The sequence below is a fragment of the Microplitis demolitor genome, chromosome 4 (assembly GCF_026212275.2).
Source record: "Microplitis demolitor isolate Queensland-Clemson2020A chromosome 4, iyMicDemo2.1a, whole genome shotgun sequence".
NCBI classification, from domain to species: Eukaryota; Metazoa; Arthropoda; class Insecta; order Hymenoptera; family Braconidae; genus Microplitis; species Microplitis demolitor.
In genome coordinates, this window is record NC_068548.1 from 10,339,799 (window position 1) to 10,361,364 (window position 21,566).

General features: G+C 30.7%; 1 long non-coding RNA gene across 1 annotated transcript in view; it reads right to left on the reverse strand.

The window, feature by feature from the left end:
* Positions 1-704: 704 nt before the first annotated feature.
* Positions 705-21,566, reverse strand: part of LOC128667595 (uncharacterized) — a 49,749-nt gene continuing 28,887 nt past the window's right edge. Inside the window, exon 4 of the long non-coding RNA XR_008403535.1 lies at positions 705-881. This is a non-coding gene — a long non-coding RNA (uncharacterized LOC128667595). The remainder of the gene's footprint in view (positions 882-21,566) is intronic.

Genomic DNA, 21,566 nt, shown 5'->3' on the forward strand with positions numbered 1-21,566 from the left:
CCCCCCCCCCCCCCCAATAATTTTCATGTTAAGAATTTTGGTGGGCCCATTTTGCCCCCAAATATTTCGAGGCATCAAATATTTTAGGGGGCCCATTTTGCCTCACCCCCTTTCCTTACAATTATACACTTACACGTTTGGTGGTGCAAAAAATAAAAATTCACATTGCTCAAATTTCACACGGGATTTGGTGTAATTTTCGCACTAAAATTTTTGCACCGATGCATTCTCACCACACCGGGTCCATGAAATTTTTTACAGTGTAGTTATCTATATAGATTTCACCAAATAAAAAATTATTAATGTTGATAAGAACCTATAAGAATATATTAGCAATGTAATAATATTCTTTGATGTACTGTACCATCTTGACGTTGCATTAAAATTTACCAGGTATTCTAAACTAGAAAATGATCAGATGGTATGGGGTTGATCACATTACATCTTCTTCATTTACTTACTATTTGGAAACAGTAAATGAGATTAAATTTGATCTTTTTTTTAATAATTACTTATGTGTATCATACCAAAATCAAAATACTAAACTTCAAGGAATCTATAAAAATTTATTTTCGGTATTTTCTTTAGTTAACAGTCATCAACATAATTAGCAATAAAGTTTACTCGCAATAATTGTACTATGTTATATTACTTGATTATAATTATTATTCCAAAAATTAAAGATTGACTTAAAAAAGCTCAGTTATCACCATGTTTATCACTACTAATTTTACTTTCAGTATTGGTACTTTCTTCACCAGAACTGCTACTGGCACTGCTACTGCCACCGGAACTAGAAACTTCTATCCACTTCATACCTTCTCCCTTTTTCATTGTTCCATTAGCCTTTTTTACTATTATATCAGATTTTTCCTCAGTTTCTATAACATACGAATATTGATGTACTGAAAATTAAATTTGAGGCAGTAAAATGTTTAGATCTAATTTTTATCTAATAAACTAGGTTTAAACATTGTATATGAATTTTCATCTTATCGTCGACTGCCCCTGATTAAGAAAAATGATTTAAAACAATTTGAATCGACTAATATGTAGATATATAGATATATGCAGATATATATAGATATACACTTAAGATGGATTAAATCATTTTTCTTAATCATGGGGAATCTTAATATACAAATAACATAGATGACTTTGAATTCTTAATTTTGGGTGGTGTTTTTTTCGGTCGTTCTAAATCAGGAGACACGGTAGTGTCTCGCGCCAAGTACACGTTCAAACACATGTATATGTGTGAAGTGTCATGGCGCTAGCCTACCGTGTCTCTATACCGTAACAGAACGGTATTTAGCTCCAATTTTTAAAAACTTTTTTAAAAAACAAAATATCTAGAAAATTTCTTTTGCAATCGAAAGATGATTGATTGTTCGTCATAAAATTATGAAACTTTACCCATTTTAGTTATGAGAACTAATTTAAATAATTAAATTAGGCCAGCATATACTATAGTACCCCCATTTTTAATCCTTTTACAAATTTTTTCATGCGAAAAGGGCACTGCCAGAGAATAAAAAGTTGTAAGAAATGCCATGATTCAGTAAATATTGAAATTTTTCTGTAGCAGTGATTTGTTTTTTCGCCACCAGCGGTGCTTCAGTCTGTATTTTTTACTATAGATTCGTATGCAAATTTTTTATAAGCATAAATAAATTCGTTTCATAATCATGAATTTTATAAAAAATTCAAGGAAAATTGTGTAAGTAAACTTTTGCTAAAGCAAACTGTGCTGTTAGGAATGCTTTTATATAGTTGCAAAAAAAACTTTTACGATTATGTAAAACTCATGTTTAACGTCCTTATGGTGTAGTTCTATTCGCTAAGCAGTATCAACCTTGATAGCCAAGCTGACAGCAAGCTAACGACAATCTATTGCCGCAACTTGTCATCAAGTTGACCGCGGAAATTGGCATTTCCTTAAATTAGCCACAACTGGTTGCCAAGTTATAAGAAACTTGATAAAAATTTATAGGAACTCTTCCAAAAGCTGAAAGTTGTCACCAATTTAGTCACATTTAATTGACACCAACTTTTTAATTAGTGCTATGTATATATATTTATGTAGTGATCAATTAAAGTATAATGTTTACTTAGTGATTGCGTTGAAAATCCGTATGATTATCTCTAATTAAGTTATTATTATTGACTAAAACTAAATTTTCGTCAAATAATACCTTTCATTTAGGAAATATAATTTGTGGATTGCTAAAAAATTTTGAATGTTGTATGTTCTCTCTAGTTATATTCGCGAGGTCCCTGATAGCCTCCAACCGTGAGTTAACTTCAAGCTACTGCCGTATTAGCCAATTCGAAGGAAAAGTGTTGGAGAGCAAACAGTTACCTTCAAGTTGACAGTAAATTGTCTGTAACTTGAATTCAATTCGACCAAGTGTTACTGTCAGACAATGACGTTAAGTTGACTGTAAGTTTCACTTCAAATTGATGGCAAGTTTTTCTGTCAAATTACGTTCAGACGGTAGTTGATTTGCATCAATTTGCTCGCAAGTATTATCCAGCCAAGACTTCCCAGAAACTTATTGTTAAGTTACCCATAAATGTTCCACTGCAGAACTTGCTAAGCAATTATATTTAGAGTGTGGCTTTTAAAGGTGGTACCAAAATCGTGTCATTTAGCGCGATGATAGGTACAGATGTTGTCATTAATGGCCGTATTCGGCGGAACTAAATCGTATACGTGTACCTAATAAGGTTTAGTTAAGATTTAGTCTAATAAGTATGCTTTGCTTCTACTATGCTAAATCTTAACTTAATTTACAGAGGACTTAATTCAGCTAAGCACGGCCAATACCTGGAATCACTAAACTTACCCTAATAGCATTGAAAGTGATAGTAATTTGATGTTGAAATTACCTGAAATCTGCTGCCTGAATCTGCAGACAATATCACAGCAAAAGTTGAAAATAAAAATTTGCGGTTAATTTTTCTTCAATTTTAAGATGAACTTGTACGAAAAAAACGGTCGATAATGTTCATTCTTACCATTTCAGAAGGTATGCAAATTTATACGTAAAATTGTCTATAATTTGAACGTAAAAATATACTTAACAATTTTTCAAGTCAAATTAACGATAAATTGACATAAAATTTGCCTGAAAATTAAAGACAATTTTTTTCTAGTCAACTTTTGAAGTGAATTTGCATTCAAATTCGGGCAGTAAATTTACGACAAATTCAATAGTAAGTTGCATACAACTTGTCATAAAAAATGGAAATGTCCAAAGTTGACGGAAATTTGAGGAAAAATTCAACGAAACTTTTGTACAGTAAACTTTTGCTCAAGCAAATTGTGCTATTAGGGTTAGTTGACGTCTGCCGTAACTGCCCTAACAGTCACTCCAGATTGAAATCGACAGTAATTTGTCAGTTGAAATTACCGAAATTTGCCGCCCGCATCTGCCGACAATTTGATAGCAAAAGTTGAAAAAAAAAAAATTAGCAGTTAATTTTTTTTTTTATTTAGAGGTTACTTTTTTTGGCTAGAAAAAAACCCTAGGGAAAGTTCCTATGAAATTGTTCTCAAATGTCTGTCAACTTCGGGCTATTCCGTTCTTGACGAGAATTTGCATACAACTTGCTATACAATTTGACGTAAATTTACTACCCGAATTCGAATGCAAATTCATTTTGAAAGTCGTATACGAATTATCGTCAAAAACGAAAAAGCCCGAATTTGACAGATATTTGACAAAAATTTCATGGGAACTTTTATTAGGGTTTTTTTCTAGTAAAAAAAGTAACCTCTAAATTAAAAAAAAAATTAACCGCTAATTTTATTTTCAAGTTTTGCTATCAAATTGTCGGCCAATTCAGGCAGCACATTTTGATAATTTCAATTGTCAAATTACTGTCAGTTTTAATCTAAAGTGGCTTTTAGGGTAATTTCGTACATCTAACAACATTATGGCGCTACCTGTCAATACCTTATTGGCGAAATTTGGAACTCAGGTTTTTAATCAATGGAAACAAATAATTATTTTTTAAGTTAATTTTTTAACGCAAGATTTAATATCATTATACAAAAACAAAATATCATTATACAAAAAAAAAATATTATTTATTGAAGACTACTAATGGAAATTCTTGTTTTTTAATTACATTTTTGTTGTAAATAAATTACTGTTTTATTTGTTTTCACCAACAATCACCGACAAACGGTTTCCTAGCAATTTAAATAAAAAAATATCGAAATAGAGGGGTTCAATGAAAAAAATTAAAAGTTAATTTTTATTTACTTTTTCATAATTAAGCAATTAACTCTCAAACAACTTTGAGAGGTTAACATTGATCGACAAACGACCAACAAACGATTGCAATTGAAATAAATCGGATCGGTTTATATTGAGTTGGTTTATAATGAGGAGTTAAGTTGGAGCTCAAATATACAACTTCATTAAGCGATTTCTGATAATCAATTTGGAAGCGAGCTAGTGGCAACCAACTGTAGCAACTTGCTATCAAGTTGGCCGCAAATACTGTTCCAATGTATGTCAATAGCTGGCATTCCCTTAGTTTACAGGATTGACGAAAAGTTGCCTTCAATTTTCTCAGAAAGTTGGTGACAGGTTGCGGTAGTAGATTATCGTCAACTTTCTACGAACGTTGGTAACAACTTGCAATCAATATTTACGTCAAAATTTTAAACCCTTTCGTTGTATATATAGTTATATCCGCTAGACAGTTTGTATATATGGGTCATTCCACCAAATAAATTTATTTTTACGGGGTGACCCTCATCGATTTGATTAAAATTTTGTGAAGTCTTTCCATCTATTGAAAAAAAAATTCTCTGAAAATTTGAGCCTTTAATATGCAGCAGTTTCAAAGTTATGATTTTTTGAATTTTTTAAAAATTTTTGTTTTCAACTTTTTCATTACTTTTTTTGAAGGAAACAATTTAGAAAAAAAAATGAGTACATAGTAGTTGTTCGTAGGAAAAATTCTCAGCTTTCCAACGAAAATATCTATTTTTTATTTTAAGTTACAGAAGACCCTTTAAAATTCGTTTAAAATAGGTAAAACGATTTTTATGACTGTGCGGCGCTTGATACATCTAATTTGATATTTTTTTCTGAAAGCTGAGACCTTTTTCCACAAAATATGTAATTTTCACGTTGTGCATATTTTTTGTTTGAACAAAATTAAATGAAATATAAACTCTCTATGATTAAAAAACTTTAATTCTTAACTTTTTTGAGGATCTTGATACATTTTTAACACAAATATATCCTAGTCTATCAACAATAGGTGAGAAAAGATGTACTGCTTGTGTTTCTTTCACCGTATTTGACTCTAAGTATCGTACGTTTAAAACATTTATTTTCTATAAAAAGTCACTATTCCTTGATTAAAAGAAACGATTCGAAACGATTTGTAATTTTAAATGCCCATAAAAAGGGTGATTAAAAAGTATTCAAAGAATTCAAAAGCATTAAAAAGTATTAAAAATTTTTTTTCAAATCGTTTTCAATCGTTTCTTTTAATAAGAGTTGGTTATAAAAGTGAAAACAACGCCGGTAAAATTTTGAATAGCCTGGATGCATAAATCTTGCGGTGTGAGGATATGTTTTCTGATATGTGTCTGCAGTAAAGCTCTGACAACAAAAATTATAAAACTATTTTTCATGATACCAGCATTAAAGTTTCAAGTTTTGGAATTAGTAATTTGAACTTTAATTCTTGCGTTTTATTCAAAAATGATTTCAGGCTATTGATGTTATCTGCCTTAATGACAGTTCTAACTTTGTTTCATCTCTTGCCACACAATGAACCATTACAGTTTGATGCAACTATAAAATCAACAACTTGTATTTAAATAATTATTGATTTTGTTGAAACAAAAAATATGCACATGGTAAAAATTACATATTTCAGAATTGAGAATTTTCCCTACGAAAAACTATTATGTGCTCATTTTTTTTTAAAACTGTTTTCTTAAAAAAAAGTAATGAAAAAGTTGAAAACAAAAATTTTTAAAAAATTCAAAAAATCATAACTTTGAAACTGCTGCATATTAAAGGCTTAAATTTTCAGAGAATTTTTTTTTCAATAGATGGAAAGACTCCACAAAATTTTAATCAAATCGATGAGGGTCACCCCGTAAAAATAACTTTATTTGGTGGAATGACCCATATAGTTATATCCGCTAGACAGTACCAAAATCAGGCATTTTAGTGCTTTATATATATATATATAGATCAATTGAAATATTTTTACTTACTAATTGCGTTAAAAATACGCATAATTTTCTCTAATTAAGTCATTATTATAGACTAACAACTAATGACGCATCAGATGATTCTAAAAATTTTCAAAACCACTCACAACTTTTTTTTCCGTAGAAAGGTGCAAGAGAATAAGTATATTTACGAATATTTGAACGGTAAATGTTAACATGTCGATGTCAATAATAAATAAAAAATAAAGACTCATCCAACATTACGACGTGTCAACCGAAGCGCGCAAACAATAGCTAGTGCATATATATATATATATATATATATATATATATATATATATATATATATATATATATATTCATATGTCCATGGAGATTCTGAAAAAAAAGAAAAGCATACCCTTGGGTCAAAGGAGAGGGAGGATAAGTACTTAGCACCATTTGCTAGTTGTAATAGGTGAAAGATGCTGGAAGAGGGGTCAAACCACTAAACTATTTGATATTTAAAATTATTAACAGAAAAACCCGACGTTGATGAATATATTTGACGTTAATTTTAATGGAAACTGTCGTTAAACAACTGCAACTATTTGTCTTATAAAAATAGATTAAACAGGTTATAATGTTTGGCAGTACTAAATTATTAGTTAGTACTATTACATTGTTTCTAAAAAATATTACTATAAACAGTATACCCTCGCGTGTTATATATCACGACTACGCATTACTTTAAGACGAATTTTTTGAGTTTAGTTTGGAAGTCGATTTCTAATAGTATACATTGAAACTATTCACAATCAACACGACAAAAAGAAAACAAATCATACCAAAAACAGATTCTCTGTATAACATCGCGTAAAGTACACGTTTAAAATTTTTTACAAATAAGAAAAAATTATTTTTTACAAAAATAATTAATCAAATCGAAAAAATACCAAGTACTTAAAATCCTACCAAAAACAGATTCTCTGTATAAAGTCGCGCTAAGTACACGTTTAAAATTTTTTAAAAGTAAAAAAAAATTATTTTTTACAAAAAAAAAAGTCAAATCGAAAAAATACCAAGTACCTAGTATGATGCAAAATCATAACAAACATTTTCATAAAATTTCAAAAAAAATTGTATAACAAAATTTCAATGTATTTGGTGTGCTTACAAAAGAGTAAAAAAAACATGTTTGATTTTATTAGAAATTAATTTTGCTTGAGTACATGTAGTAACGCACACCAAGTACATTGAAATTTTGTTATACAATTTTTTTTGAAATTTTATGAAAATGTTTGTTATGATTTTGCATCATACTAGGTACTTGGTATTTTTTCGATTTGACTTTTTTTTTGTAAAAAATAATTTTTTTTTTACTTTTAAAAAATTTTAAACGTGTACTTAGCACGACTTTATACAGAGAATCTGTTTTTGGTAGGATTTTAAGTACTTGGTATTTTTTCGATTTGATTCATTTTTTTTGTAAAAAATAATTTTTTCTTATTTGTAAAAAATTTTAAACCTGTACTTGGCGCGATGTTATACAGAGAATCTGTTTTTGGTAGGATCTGAAATCTTTGTCCGAATATATTCTATATAATCTCCAATCTTTGCATTGATTTGTTTTTCCGACAATTGTCTATGTTCTTTCAGATAATGTCTATATAAATATCTGTAAAAACATTTGATTAGCTTGCAGAAAATTCACTTCGTAACCAAAAATACAATTTATTTACCTCTTACGGCAAGCATTTTGACCGGATCTAGTTTTGGCTTTGCAGGTCCTATGGTTCTTATGTTGCTTTTACCTGTCATTCTACTATTCTTCAACACGTCTCGAGTAAATATATCTATTCCTATATTTTTTACAAAGATTGCATCAGTCCCAGCTGCAGCTTTTGCATTGCTATAATCTGAGACAGTAATCCAGACATTTTGAACACAATGAATGTACAAATATTTAGATTAGAAAATATCATTTTTAAAAACTGTATATGCTGAAAACAATCAAGCAGTATAAGAAGTTATGAATATTTTGATAATTTTATAAGGCTAAATTTTATAAATGAACGATTAAATGATAGCGAATTTTACAGCAATTAATGAAAAATATAAAAGACGACCGGTTAATTGTAAGCTGCGCTCTAGCGGTCAGAGCTCTTTTCTTTAATCTATTGTTAAATCAAATGTTTTATAGAGCGTTTATCTGTCATGTATCAATTAATTCTCTTGGAGCATTTTTATTCACGTTATAGCATATTTCCGTATATCGAGTCATTCAAAAATAATGAATATAATTAAGTAGATTCTCCAAATTTAGAATTTAAAAATTTTTTATAGAAAGTTTAATCACTGCTACAGTATTAAATTGTATTTCAGAGAACACATTTCAGGAGGCAAAAATTAAACCGTTATAACACATGCAAATAAAGTCAAATTAATACAGAAATATTTAGAAAAAATAATTGTTCAAAAATAAAATTTTGTATACTTCCTTTTCAATTTTAAAGGAATCAAAAATTGATCATGAAAACATTACTTTAAAACGGATAAATATCTTATAGATAAAGGAAATAAGAGATTTATTCTAATTTTTTATACAGATTATAGTCACAGATTGTTTAAATGAATGAAAAAATTGAAGAATTTAAACTCCTCTGAAACTTTGTTGTAGATCTGAACATTTTTTTAAATTTTTGAAATAAATAGACAAAATCAAACCTAACTCAATTATTTCCGTGATTGAAAACTCCGATTAAAATCAATGAATTCCGATTAAATCCGATTGAAATCCGATAGACTTTCAATCGTAGTTTTTAATCAGGATTGTGCTGATTTTATAGACATGTTTTCAGAATACATTAAAATTATAATTGGTAATTGAATTTTGGCAAACAATCATATAATAAAAAGGAAAACAAATCCACCCAAACATGTAGCTACCCGATGAAAAAAGTTTTTGTCTAATCATATATAATTATGCATAATCGTCTATATATGATTGGATCCAAAAATTTGCCAGGTCTAATTATATATAATCAGATCTGTTTATACATGATCATGCATAAATGAATATAGTCATTTTTAGAATCTCATTTAGAATACCTTTAAATTATTAATTAAGTAATTTAATTAGGATTTATTGATTTCATCAATATAAATATCGATTAAATTCAAATAAAAAAAAAAAAATTACTATTCGTTGACCACCACTTTACTACGAGGTCACCCATCCAATCAATGACCTACGCCGATGCTGCTTAACTTTAGTGATCGCTGGATTGTACTCTGATCCTCTAGTCTGTTATGAACTTACAATAAAGAAAAGTTTATGGCATTACTTAACTCAAATAATCAAGTCGATACATCATACGTAAATAATGCACCTAATAATGAATTTGATTTTGTACATAAATTACAATAGAATTCAATAGATACATATAATCAAATCTATTTATCTATAAACTTATAAATATTCGTATATAAATCGATATCGATTAATACTTTTAAATTGCTGCCGAAACCTTTGAACATTTTTTAAGTATTGGGAATTTAAGTTTATTTGATAGTTGACAAAATAAAAATTTAATAACATTTATATTAAAAAATTGCCATATTATGTAATATATATATATATATATATATATATATATATATATATATATATCTACATATAACTTTATATCAGCCATGTCTGATCAGATCTAATTGTATATGGATTTGTATCAGTCATGTCTAAACAGATCTAATTATGTATAGACTTATATATACTTAGATCTGATCATATATAGCCTTATATATGGTAGTAAATGGAGTTGACAGCCAAGTATTATCATGTCTAATTATATATAGAGTCATATATAATTAGATCTGATCATATATAGACTTATATATGGTTATATATGGAGTTATACCAGCCAAGTATGAACATATCGAATTATATATAGACTCATATATAATCAGATCTGATCAGATCTAATTATATATAGACTTATATATAATTAGATCTGATCATATATAGACTTATATATGGGCTAATAACAGCCAGGTATGGTCAGATCTAATTATGTATGGGGTCATATATAATTATATATAATCATGCATGATTATATATATATTCATATATGATTATATATAATCATATATGATTATATATATGAACATATATAATTATATATAATTAGACAAAAACTTTTTTCATCGGGTAGTAACGTTTAAAGGAATCTACAGGATTCTATTTATGAAAGTGGAGATTCCGATACAATCCTATCAATCACGAAATTTGTTCAAACAAATTTATCATCACAATTATAAACTCTCTTATTATCTCTTTAATCAATAATTCAATCATTAGTTCAATCGTGAGTGAAACAAATAATTCAAAAAATCTCTTAAATGTTGATGCGTATCAAAAAAATCACTTAGTAATTTTTTACAATGTAAGTTGAAATTTAAAGTTGCTTTGCAATGTTTCAAGTACACACTAAAGCGCCTAATGTTTGAAAACACTGACAAAGTTGAACAGTAGTTATTAGAAAGTTAAACATTTATTGTTAAACGAAGAAGTATGTAATTACCAAAGAACGATTATTTTTATAAATTATCAATGATCATATTTAGTTTTTTGAAAAACGAATATTCAGAACAAATTTAAAAACAAAAGTCTTCCAAAACTAATCAACTTTCTTATCCTATTTTTTGTAAAATCAATAAAATTAGAATTAAATAATTAGTACTTACATAGTCTGGTGTAGATGGATTATTGTGGGTTATATTTGGTAAACACAGTACGCACATACAATATCACTTAGATTTTTGTCGATATAGCACGATTAACGGCCAAGAAACAATTGACAGACAACTTGACTACCGGCTTAACTTTGGCGGGCTCTAGTTATGTATTTACATTTTGTCTAACAAATTCTTTACCCCTACCACCAGCATTGTCCACTACAAACAATTTCCATTACAATACATGAACGTATTTTACACACTATTGCAGAACATTTTCCTCGAATTATTCTTCAGTATGCAAATACTCATTCTGCTCGTACTCACCCTGTTTATCAACGGATACTTTTAAAACGATGAATTAAAGTTTTATAATATTAAAAAACCACCAAAACTATGTAATTTTGATACTCAAAAATAGAGAAATGGAATGTTATTTTCTCATAAATTAAAATGTCGGTTATAACAAATTATAAAATAAAACAATTTCTCTAAGATGTCTGGTAACTTGAAAACGAACATTTTTTTTTTCAAACGATTTCGAAGTACATTATTTGTTACAGTTATAACATATTTTTATTTCGTTATTATTTTCCGATTTGACCCAATTCATTTCGATCAAAAGGTTTGAATGGGATTCAATTGGTTTCAATCAAAAAATAATATATTTTTCGGAAATTTCCGATTCATTTCAATGGGACTCAATCGGAAATTTCCGATGAGATCCTATTGAAGTGAATCGGATTTAAATTTAATTTTATTTTAATCGTTATTGAAATAAAAATATATTATAAACATTTCATGAAATACTTCAATGCAAACAAATGACATATAATTCTGTAATGGGGCAAAATTTAATTTATCATCAAGGAAAATCGTGGCTTCCCACGGCTGGTCAGTTACCCGAGCCGAAACTCCAAATAAGTACCCGTTAGAGTTTTTCGACGTCGCCGGGTGCGCTAATTGAAGGAGCTCGGACTTCTGTCCCAAAATTAATTAAGTGGGGAGACCATTTTCCGGAAGTTTCCGAAAATGGCCTAGCTGAAAATATATAACAACAGGACAGCAGCAAAATCAGAGAGAGTCGGTCGAGCCGACAAGCCTAACGGACGTCCATCTGCCGTGAGCCTTATCCAGAAGACCGGAAACCAAGGAAAGCCCAAGGGAAGCTAGAGAGACGCCAACAGTATCATCCGGTGAATAAGTGTAAAGTTTAATGTTAATATCGAAGTGCTGTGCATAAATTAATTCTCGGCAGGTAAGCCAGAATTATTAAATTAACTTACATCGAGAATAAAGTTATCAGAAGTATTAACAACTTTGCGTCTTGAATAGAGCGAATTCTCGGCGGGGAAGCCAGAATTTATTGTAGAGAAATAAAATAATAATTAACCACGTGTTTGGTCAAATAATTCTCGGCAGCGAGGCCAGAATTTATTAATCATTAATTGTAAATTAAGGAGTAGAATTTCTCGGCAGGAGGCCAGAAATTATAATAGTTATTTAGTCTTTGTTATATAATAAATTAATCGGTAAATTAATAAAATAAAACTTACAAGACTGAAAATCAAGTGCTGTGAAAATCGCGATAAAAGATTGAGATTTTAATTAATTAAAATTGAGAATAATAAGTTGATGCCCGAAAATTGTTACAAGAAAATCTAAAGTTTAACGCGAAGAGAGAAAGACACGGAATCGAGAGAGATAGCATCAGTTATTCGAGAAAGAAATCTAATATTTGATGGAAATTTTTACTGGTAAGATTTGGTGAATTAAAATTAATGATTATATAAAAGAGGAAATTGAATTTAACTAAATTAAGAAAATTTAAAATGTTAGTGAGAAATTATAAGAAAATTAAATTCTGTGTGTGTGTGTGAATTTAGTCCAGTAGACGAAAAGAAGATTAATCAACGTGTGTGTGTGTGTGTGTGTGTGTGTGTGTGTGTGTGTGTGTGTGTGTGATCGGAAATAATTCCAGGGGAATTTTTTTATTAATAATTTTGAAATAATTAGATCCAGGGGATCTGGCAAGTTGCCTATTTTGTTTAGTATAAAGTCCAGGGGACTAAATTTTATTTAAGATCCAGGGGATCAGGCTGGTGGCCAAGTTTATTATAATGTCCAGGGACTCAGTTTTATTTAAAATCCAGGGGATCAGGCCGGTGGCCAATCAAATATTTTAATTTATAAAGTCCAGGGAACTAAGAAATTATTGTAATAAAGTCCGGTGGACTCCGATGTAATAAAATAATTATGAGTAAAGTGAAACCCGGTGGGGTAAAATTGGTTGTGATAAATAAATTGTCAATTATATTAATAAAATTATTGTGTAATAAATTTAATTCCTCATCCTATCTCACTCTTATAAAATTCAACGACCCTGAAATTTTCTAAACTTAACATCTCCGGTTCTGGAAGGCTGAGTCTTATCTTCCAGTGGCGCCCTTATTAAAATCAATTAATAAAGGGGCCAAATTTGACAAGGTTGAAAATTACCTTGTTACAATTCTTAATTTGAAAAAATAATAAATTTAAAAATCAAAATCTTCGAAAAAAATGATGCCATATAAAATAATTTATTTTTATTATTTGTAATAAATAGCTGATTCAATCGGCACGAAAAAATTCTCAATAAAAATTGGCTTCAATCAGATTTATACATTCAATAAATCAAATCATACGGAAAATATAGTCTTCTATAAAAATGACCATAATGAAAATTTATAACTGTGTATAACGTATAGAAATTCAAAAAAATATTGCCTTGATATCCGATAGAGATAGATTCTTACTATACAGAAAATTCTTATACTGGCTTATGAATTTTGAAATAATGTGTTTATTGTAACTACTACTATTACTACAAAAAAAAAAAAACTGCAATTGCTTACAGTTACAATTACAATTCATTTAATGGAATGTCAGATTTAGTTATTGGAATTCAATGTGTTATTGAAACAGTATTTTTTAAATAAAAATTTACAAAGTAATCACATTTTTATGTTGTAAATACATTATTATTAATGATGAAGATAAAAAAATTAGATGAGCAATTATTGTTAGCTTCTGATAGGAAAATTGAGTAAATCATCCCGTGTAATACGGACACATTCATTGACAGGAAAACCTGATACATATATAGCTTGTACAACCGAAATGTATGTGCAGATAAAAAAATGTAACTTCTAGTAACTACGCGGAGAAAAAAAAGTAATATTTCCTATGTTGACATAGTAACTATTCCTATGTGCACATAGGAAATTTTCCTATGTAAACATAGGAATTTTTCCTATGTAAACATTGGGAAATTCCCTATAAAAATATAGGAAAAAGTACTATGTTACATAAGAACTTTTCCTATAATACATAGGAAAAGTTCCTATGTTAACATAAGAATAATTCCTATGTTACATAGCATTTTTTTCTATGGTAACATAGGAAAATTTCCTATGTTACCACAGTAATTTTTCCTTTGTAGCATAGAAATTTTTCCTATGTGAAACATAGCAATTATTTCTATGTTTACATAGGAATTATTCCTATGATTCACATTGGAAAAATTCCTATGCGAACATAGGAAATTTTACTATGTTACCATAGGAAAAAATACTATGTACCATAGGAATTATTCCTATGTTAACATAGGAAAAATCCTTGTGTTACAAAAATCATAAAAGGATGAGATTTGTTTTTCTTATATGTAAAAAAATTTTGGGTGGCCATTTTGCCCTAGAGTGGTCCATTTGGCCTCAGTGGCCTATTTTGCCTCAGTGATCCATTTTGCCCCTCCCTCACTCCAAACACTTTTCATGTTAAAAATTTTAGGGGCTCCATTCTGCCCCCACTTCCCCTACATGTAAGGAAATAAGTAAATTATATTTTTTTTTATTTTTCTAGACATAGGAATTGTTCCTATGTTAACATAGTAAAATTTCCTATATGCACATAGGGAAATTTACTATGTAGCATAGGAAAATTTACTATGCTAACATGGGAATAATTCCTATGTAACATAGGAAAATGTACTATGTTAACATAGGAGTAATTCCCATGTGACAAAGGAGTTATTCCTATGTTGCATAGTAAATTTCCCCATGCTACACAGTAAATTTTCCTATGTTCACACAGGGAAATTCACTCTGTCAACATAGGAATAATTCCTATGCAACATGGGAATAATTCCTATATTAACATAGTAAATTTCCCTATGTTCGCATAGTAAAAATTCCTATGCGAACAGAGGAAATATTACTATGTAACATAGTGTTACGTTTTGAATAATTACCCAAAATTAATTAAAAATCAAAATAATTTTTAATTATTTAATTTTATCCAGGTTTGGCCTCGTAAGAGTGTCTATAGACCCCTGGTGGGCCGTGGTCGTCGATTATTTTATTAATTATTAATTTTAATTGTTTTTCGCGATTTAAAGTATTTTCGTTGCCAGTTCCAACTCCACAAATTATTTTTACAATAACAGGCGAATGGTAGGAAAATTGGCAGGAAATTTGAGGGAAACCCGAACTGCTGTTAAGCGCTCAGGGTTATAGGACAGGGTGGAACTGCTAGTAAGCACTCGCCCCTGGGTATTAATAGGGATATGGATAGATCATAGTGTAAGTGAAAATATTGGGGTGCCAATTGGCACCCCACAGTAAGGTTAAATTAATTTAGGATTAATTATAATTTATTAATTATAGCTGGAGAGCAGAGGTTTGAGCTCCATGAGCTCTGTCGTAAGACTGACTATCAGACGTTATAAAAATATAATAGAGCCAACAGAGTTGACAAAGTGTCGACGCTGCATCTCAGGTTCCCAGTGAGAGAATTGTCGTGTCCCGGGTCTCATGCATCGTCATCTGTTTTGACTACCCGCGAGCCACGGCGACTCTCTTATCGTAACCGATTTCCGTTATATTGCGTAAAATTAATTTAATAAAAATAATAAATTTAATTTAATCAATAAAATATTACGGGAACGTAACAATAGGAAAATTACCTGTTTTGTTTTCTCCGTGTACGTATACTTATAAGTTCACTATTTTGATCTGGCGCCAGATTGACAGCGCCATATTTAATCCAATGAATACTCTACCCACTTATCCAAGTCAAATCCAATCAATGTAAAAACATATAACAATCCTATAGATTACCATATGGAAAACACGTATAGATTTTAATTTTCGGTATCAACAGATAAGTTATGATAGAATTTCTATCTGCACATTTTTCGATCCAGATAGGCCTATCAGGATTATTATTGGAACTTAACATTTTCTAATAGAGTTCTTCCACAGGGTTTGGTGGCGTGAATATATTGTGTCTCTATTCCAGTGTGATATGCCTGTTTAACCTATTTCGTATTTAAATTCACTAATAATAGGTAAATATAAATTATTACTGTTATTTAACTATTTGTTTATCAATGTGTTATCATTCTCTACCAATTTCATGAAAAATCTTTGAACTTATTATTTAAGTTTTAAGTTTTTAATATCTAAATATCTGCTTGTGCCGTTTTTTAAAATTTAAATGAATTTACAAATCTCGAATTTTTGATGAATTGTGTAAGTATTCATCAATACATATTTTATCACGCATATATATTTTCGATTCTAATCATGTTTACTCAAAGCTATTATATAAATCCGAGGTTTTTGTAGTGCGCGATCAACTTCGTATTGCTTGTACATTTATATATAAATATATAAGTATGCTAAAAACATTTGAATCGTGGATTAAGGATCTCGTATTGAAAAACTTACCTTCAAAAATTGGCTTCTACCTTAGTAGAAATGGACACAGGCCCCCTTTGTTTTAAACTAAGCTTGAGCTAGCGAAAAGTCAGGGAGGTGTTAAATATTTTCGGAAAATCTATCTTCCATTCTGGGTGCCAGATGACATTTTTTATATAATGTTATCGACTCTAGGAGAAATTTTTCCTCGATGGCCACATTTAGGCTTGTTTTTGACTGTGTTTCGTGTATTATACACTTTGTTCTATATACCGATGAGTTGTTGAGAGACTTTGAAAATGCAAGTAACATTTGTTTGTTTCAACTCTTGTTTCAATGCATTTATAACGGTTTTTTGAAAGTTACTAAAATATTGCTAAGATTTTGGTAAGTTAAAATAACTACGATAAGTAAATATAAGCGAAAATGAAAACTCAGAGTTGTGTAACGTACGTGAACTTTTGAAGCCAACTGCGTGTCAAAATATTTTTGAGCTTACAATTGTTACGTTCCCGTAATATTTTATTGATTAAATTAAATTTATTATTTTTATTAAATTAATTTTACGCAATATAACGGAAATCGGTTACGATAAGAGAGTCGCCGTGGCTCGCGGGTAGTCAAAACAGATGACGATGCATGAGACCCGGGTTACGACAATTCTCTCACTGGGAACCTGAGATGCAGCGTCGACACTTTGTCAGCTCTGTTGGCTCTATTATATTTTTATAACGTCTGATAGTCAGTCTTACGACAGAGCTCATGGAGCTCAAACCTCTGCTCTCCAGCTATAATTAATAAATTATAATTAATCCTAAATTAATTTAACCTTACTGTGGGGTGCCAATTGGCACCCCAATATTTTCTCTTACACTATGATCTATCCATATCCCTATTAATACCCAGGGGCGAGTGCTTACTAGCAGTTCCACCCTGTCCTATAACCCTGAGCGCTTAACAGCAGTTCGGGTTTCCCTCAAATTTCCTGCCAATTTTCCTACCATTCGCCTGTTATTGTAAAAATAATTATATGGAGTTGGAACCGGCAACGAAAATACTTTAAATCGCGAAAAACAATTAAAATTAATAATTAATAAAATAATCGACGACCACGGCCCACCAGGGGTCTATAGACACTCTTACGAGGCCAAACCTGGATAAAATTAAATAATTAAAAATTATTTTGATTTTTAATTAATTTTGGGTAATTTCCCAAAACGTAACACAATTAATATTTTCCTTTTGATGGCATGTAATGTATGCAAACAAGTTGACGTTTGTTGCGTTCAAATGATTGCAGTCAGACTGCTCCCTATTATATTCAGGGATCTTATTAATATAGTTTCATTTTAAAGAAGATGATAACAAATTTCTTGTTGTCAGAATACTTTTGAGCGCTACTGTATGCATAAATAGATATGTACATATATGTAATAGATCCAACTTTGTAAATACGATTGCGTCTACAATTTTTATCGGATCCTAATTAAATTTTCCACACTTATTCTATGGGTATTTATCACGGTTAATTTCGAAGATAGGCTAAATTTGTCGACTAGTTTAGAAGTTATGGCTGTTCGAAATTTGCACAGTTTTTTTGAAAGAAACAGTTTTTATTCACAGTTAAAGTTCATAGAACTTTAGTGACAGGGAAATATTGTCAATTAGCTGCTCTGGGTATCCGTGCATACTGAAGTTTGCACGGAGTGTACATTTTCCGATTTAGATATAGTTAGTCGAATAAGTTAATTAGTCAGTAAGAGCCCTTTAATTTTACGAACGAGAAGAAAAGGAATCACCAATCGACGTCAATGGTCAGGTGACCTCCTGAACAAAGGGCAGGCCCAGACTGGGTATAAAAATGTCTGTTTTAACCCAGAGAAGAGAGTCAGCAGTCTCGTCCCTCAAGGTTAAGAACTCTCCGGAACAGAGAGATAACGTTGGCTGGTAGCTCGTGTCACTCAGACTACAGTTTGCGTGGAGGGTATTCAGCAGTTCTAGTCATTAAAGATTGTTCTACGTCGAGCTCTAGGTAAGAGTTGGTTGGTAGCTTCCTAGACCTTGCACGTCAACTACTATCGGATCCAGCACCAGTGCGATTAAGTAACGAAGGCCAGGAAAATCGGAGTCCGAGCAAATAGCGCGAAAACCAAGGTAAAAGCAGACGGAAGTCGTGGCTGGTCGCCCGATTTCAATGTAGCTATTATTACTAATTGCGAAGACACAGTAGGAGTATAGTGAGCCCACAGGTACGTCGCGGATATACAGGATATATACGTTGTCCCAGATGTTGAGAGTCTAGGGGACTTGTGCATCGGGTTAATTGGTCATAAATTTACGTGAATAAAATCGTCCAGGGGACGTAACTAAATTTATTTAGAGGATCAATAAAATATTCCGAGAGCTGGTGAACAATTTTGGGTAGGTTCTTGAGGCAATAAGTAAAATTTTGTAAGTGCCCCTGAAAGATCCCGAAAAAAAAAACAAGGTCTGGCTGAAGGGTAGCGGTCCCCCTGCAGCCTTTGAATTTTTTAAAAAGAAAATTTCCTTATTCAATAAATGTTTTTGGGGCATTTCAATTTTTTTATATTTTTGAGTAAGATATTTAAAAAACTGAAATATAAAGAAGCCAGATCAATTAGTCGAGTCGAAATGTTAACCAGACTATTGAAAAATAGTTTTTTTAACAAATTCAAAAAATGCTTTGTCACGATATTTAAATATCGCGGCAGTCTCACATCATGTCGGTGGGCAACAGATGGCAGCACACGCTGCTCACACGTCCCTCCATACATTACTATTATGATTATTTTTGTTACATGTATAATTTTATTTTAAGTAATACGTTATTTTTATTAATCCGATTTGGTACGCATAAGTTGTGGTGTAGTCATGAAAATTTACTGATTATTACACGCATATAGTTGAATTTTAGGATGCTGGGAAAATAATCATGCATTTATTTATATGCTTGTAATTATTATAGTTGGTCGGCGCATGCGCGTCGGCGCAACAGTTGGCATCTTTAAGTTTATTAATTTATAAATAAATTACCGGTTTTACGCATAAATCATTGGTGATTTGGCATTCACAATATTTCTAACTAATAATGCGGGAAGCAAGTGGACATCTAGTGCGGGAAGCAAGTGAAATTACACATTTAACATCCCTTATGTTGGTGGGGGTACTAGTTGAATATTAGCATGAGACGGGTATAAAACTCCATTGGTCAAAGCAAGAGAGAAATATAAAGATGGCGCCGGCCGAGGTGCCGGCATGAAACTCACGTGCTGCCATGGTCAGACGTGGATAATCTATTGTTAGAGCAGTGTGTATGCTAGTTGCTCTCGCAAATAATTAATAATTAAAGGCAATTTGTGTGACGCCATTTGATTCTGATTGTATAAATACATATCTACTATTTTGCCATTTGACTGGTAGCGTATTGGGGAAATACGTAGTTATTTTTCTTACTGAGGAGGTTGCACCAATGGAGCCCGTGAAGGTTTTATACGTCGACGACGACTGTAAGTACCTTTGACTAATTCATTGGCGTGTAATTTTGCTTTCCCGCGTTGATGGCCATTTGCACTCGCGTGATCATAACAGAGATAGCCATTCTCTAGTAATAATATTGGTCTCAAGCATATGATGAGGTGAATGATTATTGAACCCAGTGGATGTTTAAGTTTTGATCGAGAATATTTATTATTGTTTATTAATACCGGATATTAAGTCTGGGGAATATTTTGATATTACTTATATTTTATGTCACGTGGTGAATATTAATTTTGTTGTGACGAAACATATGCGAGTGGGTTCTCAATATATATAATATGCGACTATAGTTGCTAAGTTATCATTTATTATTAATTTGAGTTATTAGTATTATAATTATTTTTTGTGCGTATTATTATTGTTATGTCCGACTTCGCAAGCTTTCCTACAGTCACTCATGTTGAACTCTCCATAGGAATACAATTCCATTTTCTCATGAGAGAAACAAGGATGGGTTCAATGGAGTGTGACAAAACCTATTCTACCAAATTTCTTTCTTTCTGCCTCTCATTCTCTTATTCTTCGGTCCCCACTTACCGCAGCTAAGATTGCTCTAATGCGCACAATTAGCATCGACTTAAATTAAGTTCCGTCAACCGGACATCTCACAAGATGCAACTCACTTAAAATTTTCCCTTCCCCAAACTCAGACCCCCATGGTTGTGGTGTTCAAAATTTTCAAGTTGAAAATCACTCTACTGAGCACCGGTTTGCATTGCGGTTTGTAGCTGAGTTACCCCTCAGCAAAGAGTCAATTACTAGGTACAGCGGTATCCTCAAATCTCTCATATAAAAAAAAAAGAAATAAAACCGATCACGTCGCTTTTATAATTCAATTAAATTCATAAAATAAATCATTAAAAATCGCATCGCGAAAGAAAATCATAACAGAAAAAAATATATCAAGGTATACATTTATACAGTCATATATATATATAAAAAAAAAAAAAATAATAATAATCACGCATCGCGGAAACAAGTATAACCAAAAATAAATATTAAATAAATGTTCAAAGAAAAAAAAAAAACCAATTTCCTTTAAAGAGCACTGTATCTATTTCCTGCGAAGGAAAATAAAGGAATTGTTCTTTTAGTTCAATATAAAATAAAAATTTCTGTATCGAAAGAGATAAAAAATATAAAAAAAAAATAATAAATAATAATAAAAGTGTTATTGGTTGTGAGTGATAAGTGTTAATAGAAAAGTTGCGAAAATTATTATATCCGAAAATTCAAACTTAAAATTTGGAGTGTAATTAATTAATGTATAAGGTAATAAAGATATCCCTTTAAAGAGTATTAGCTCTATTTTCGTTAAAGAAAAATTAAAGGAGTTT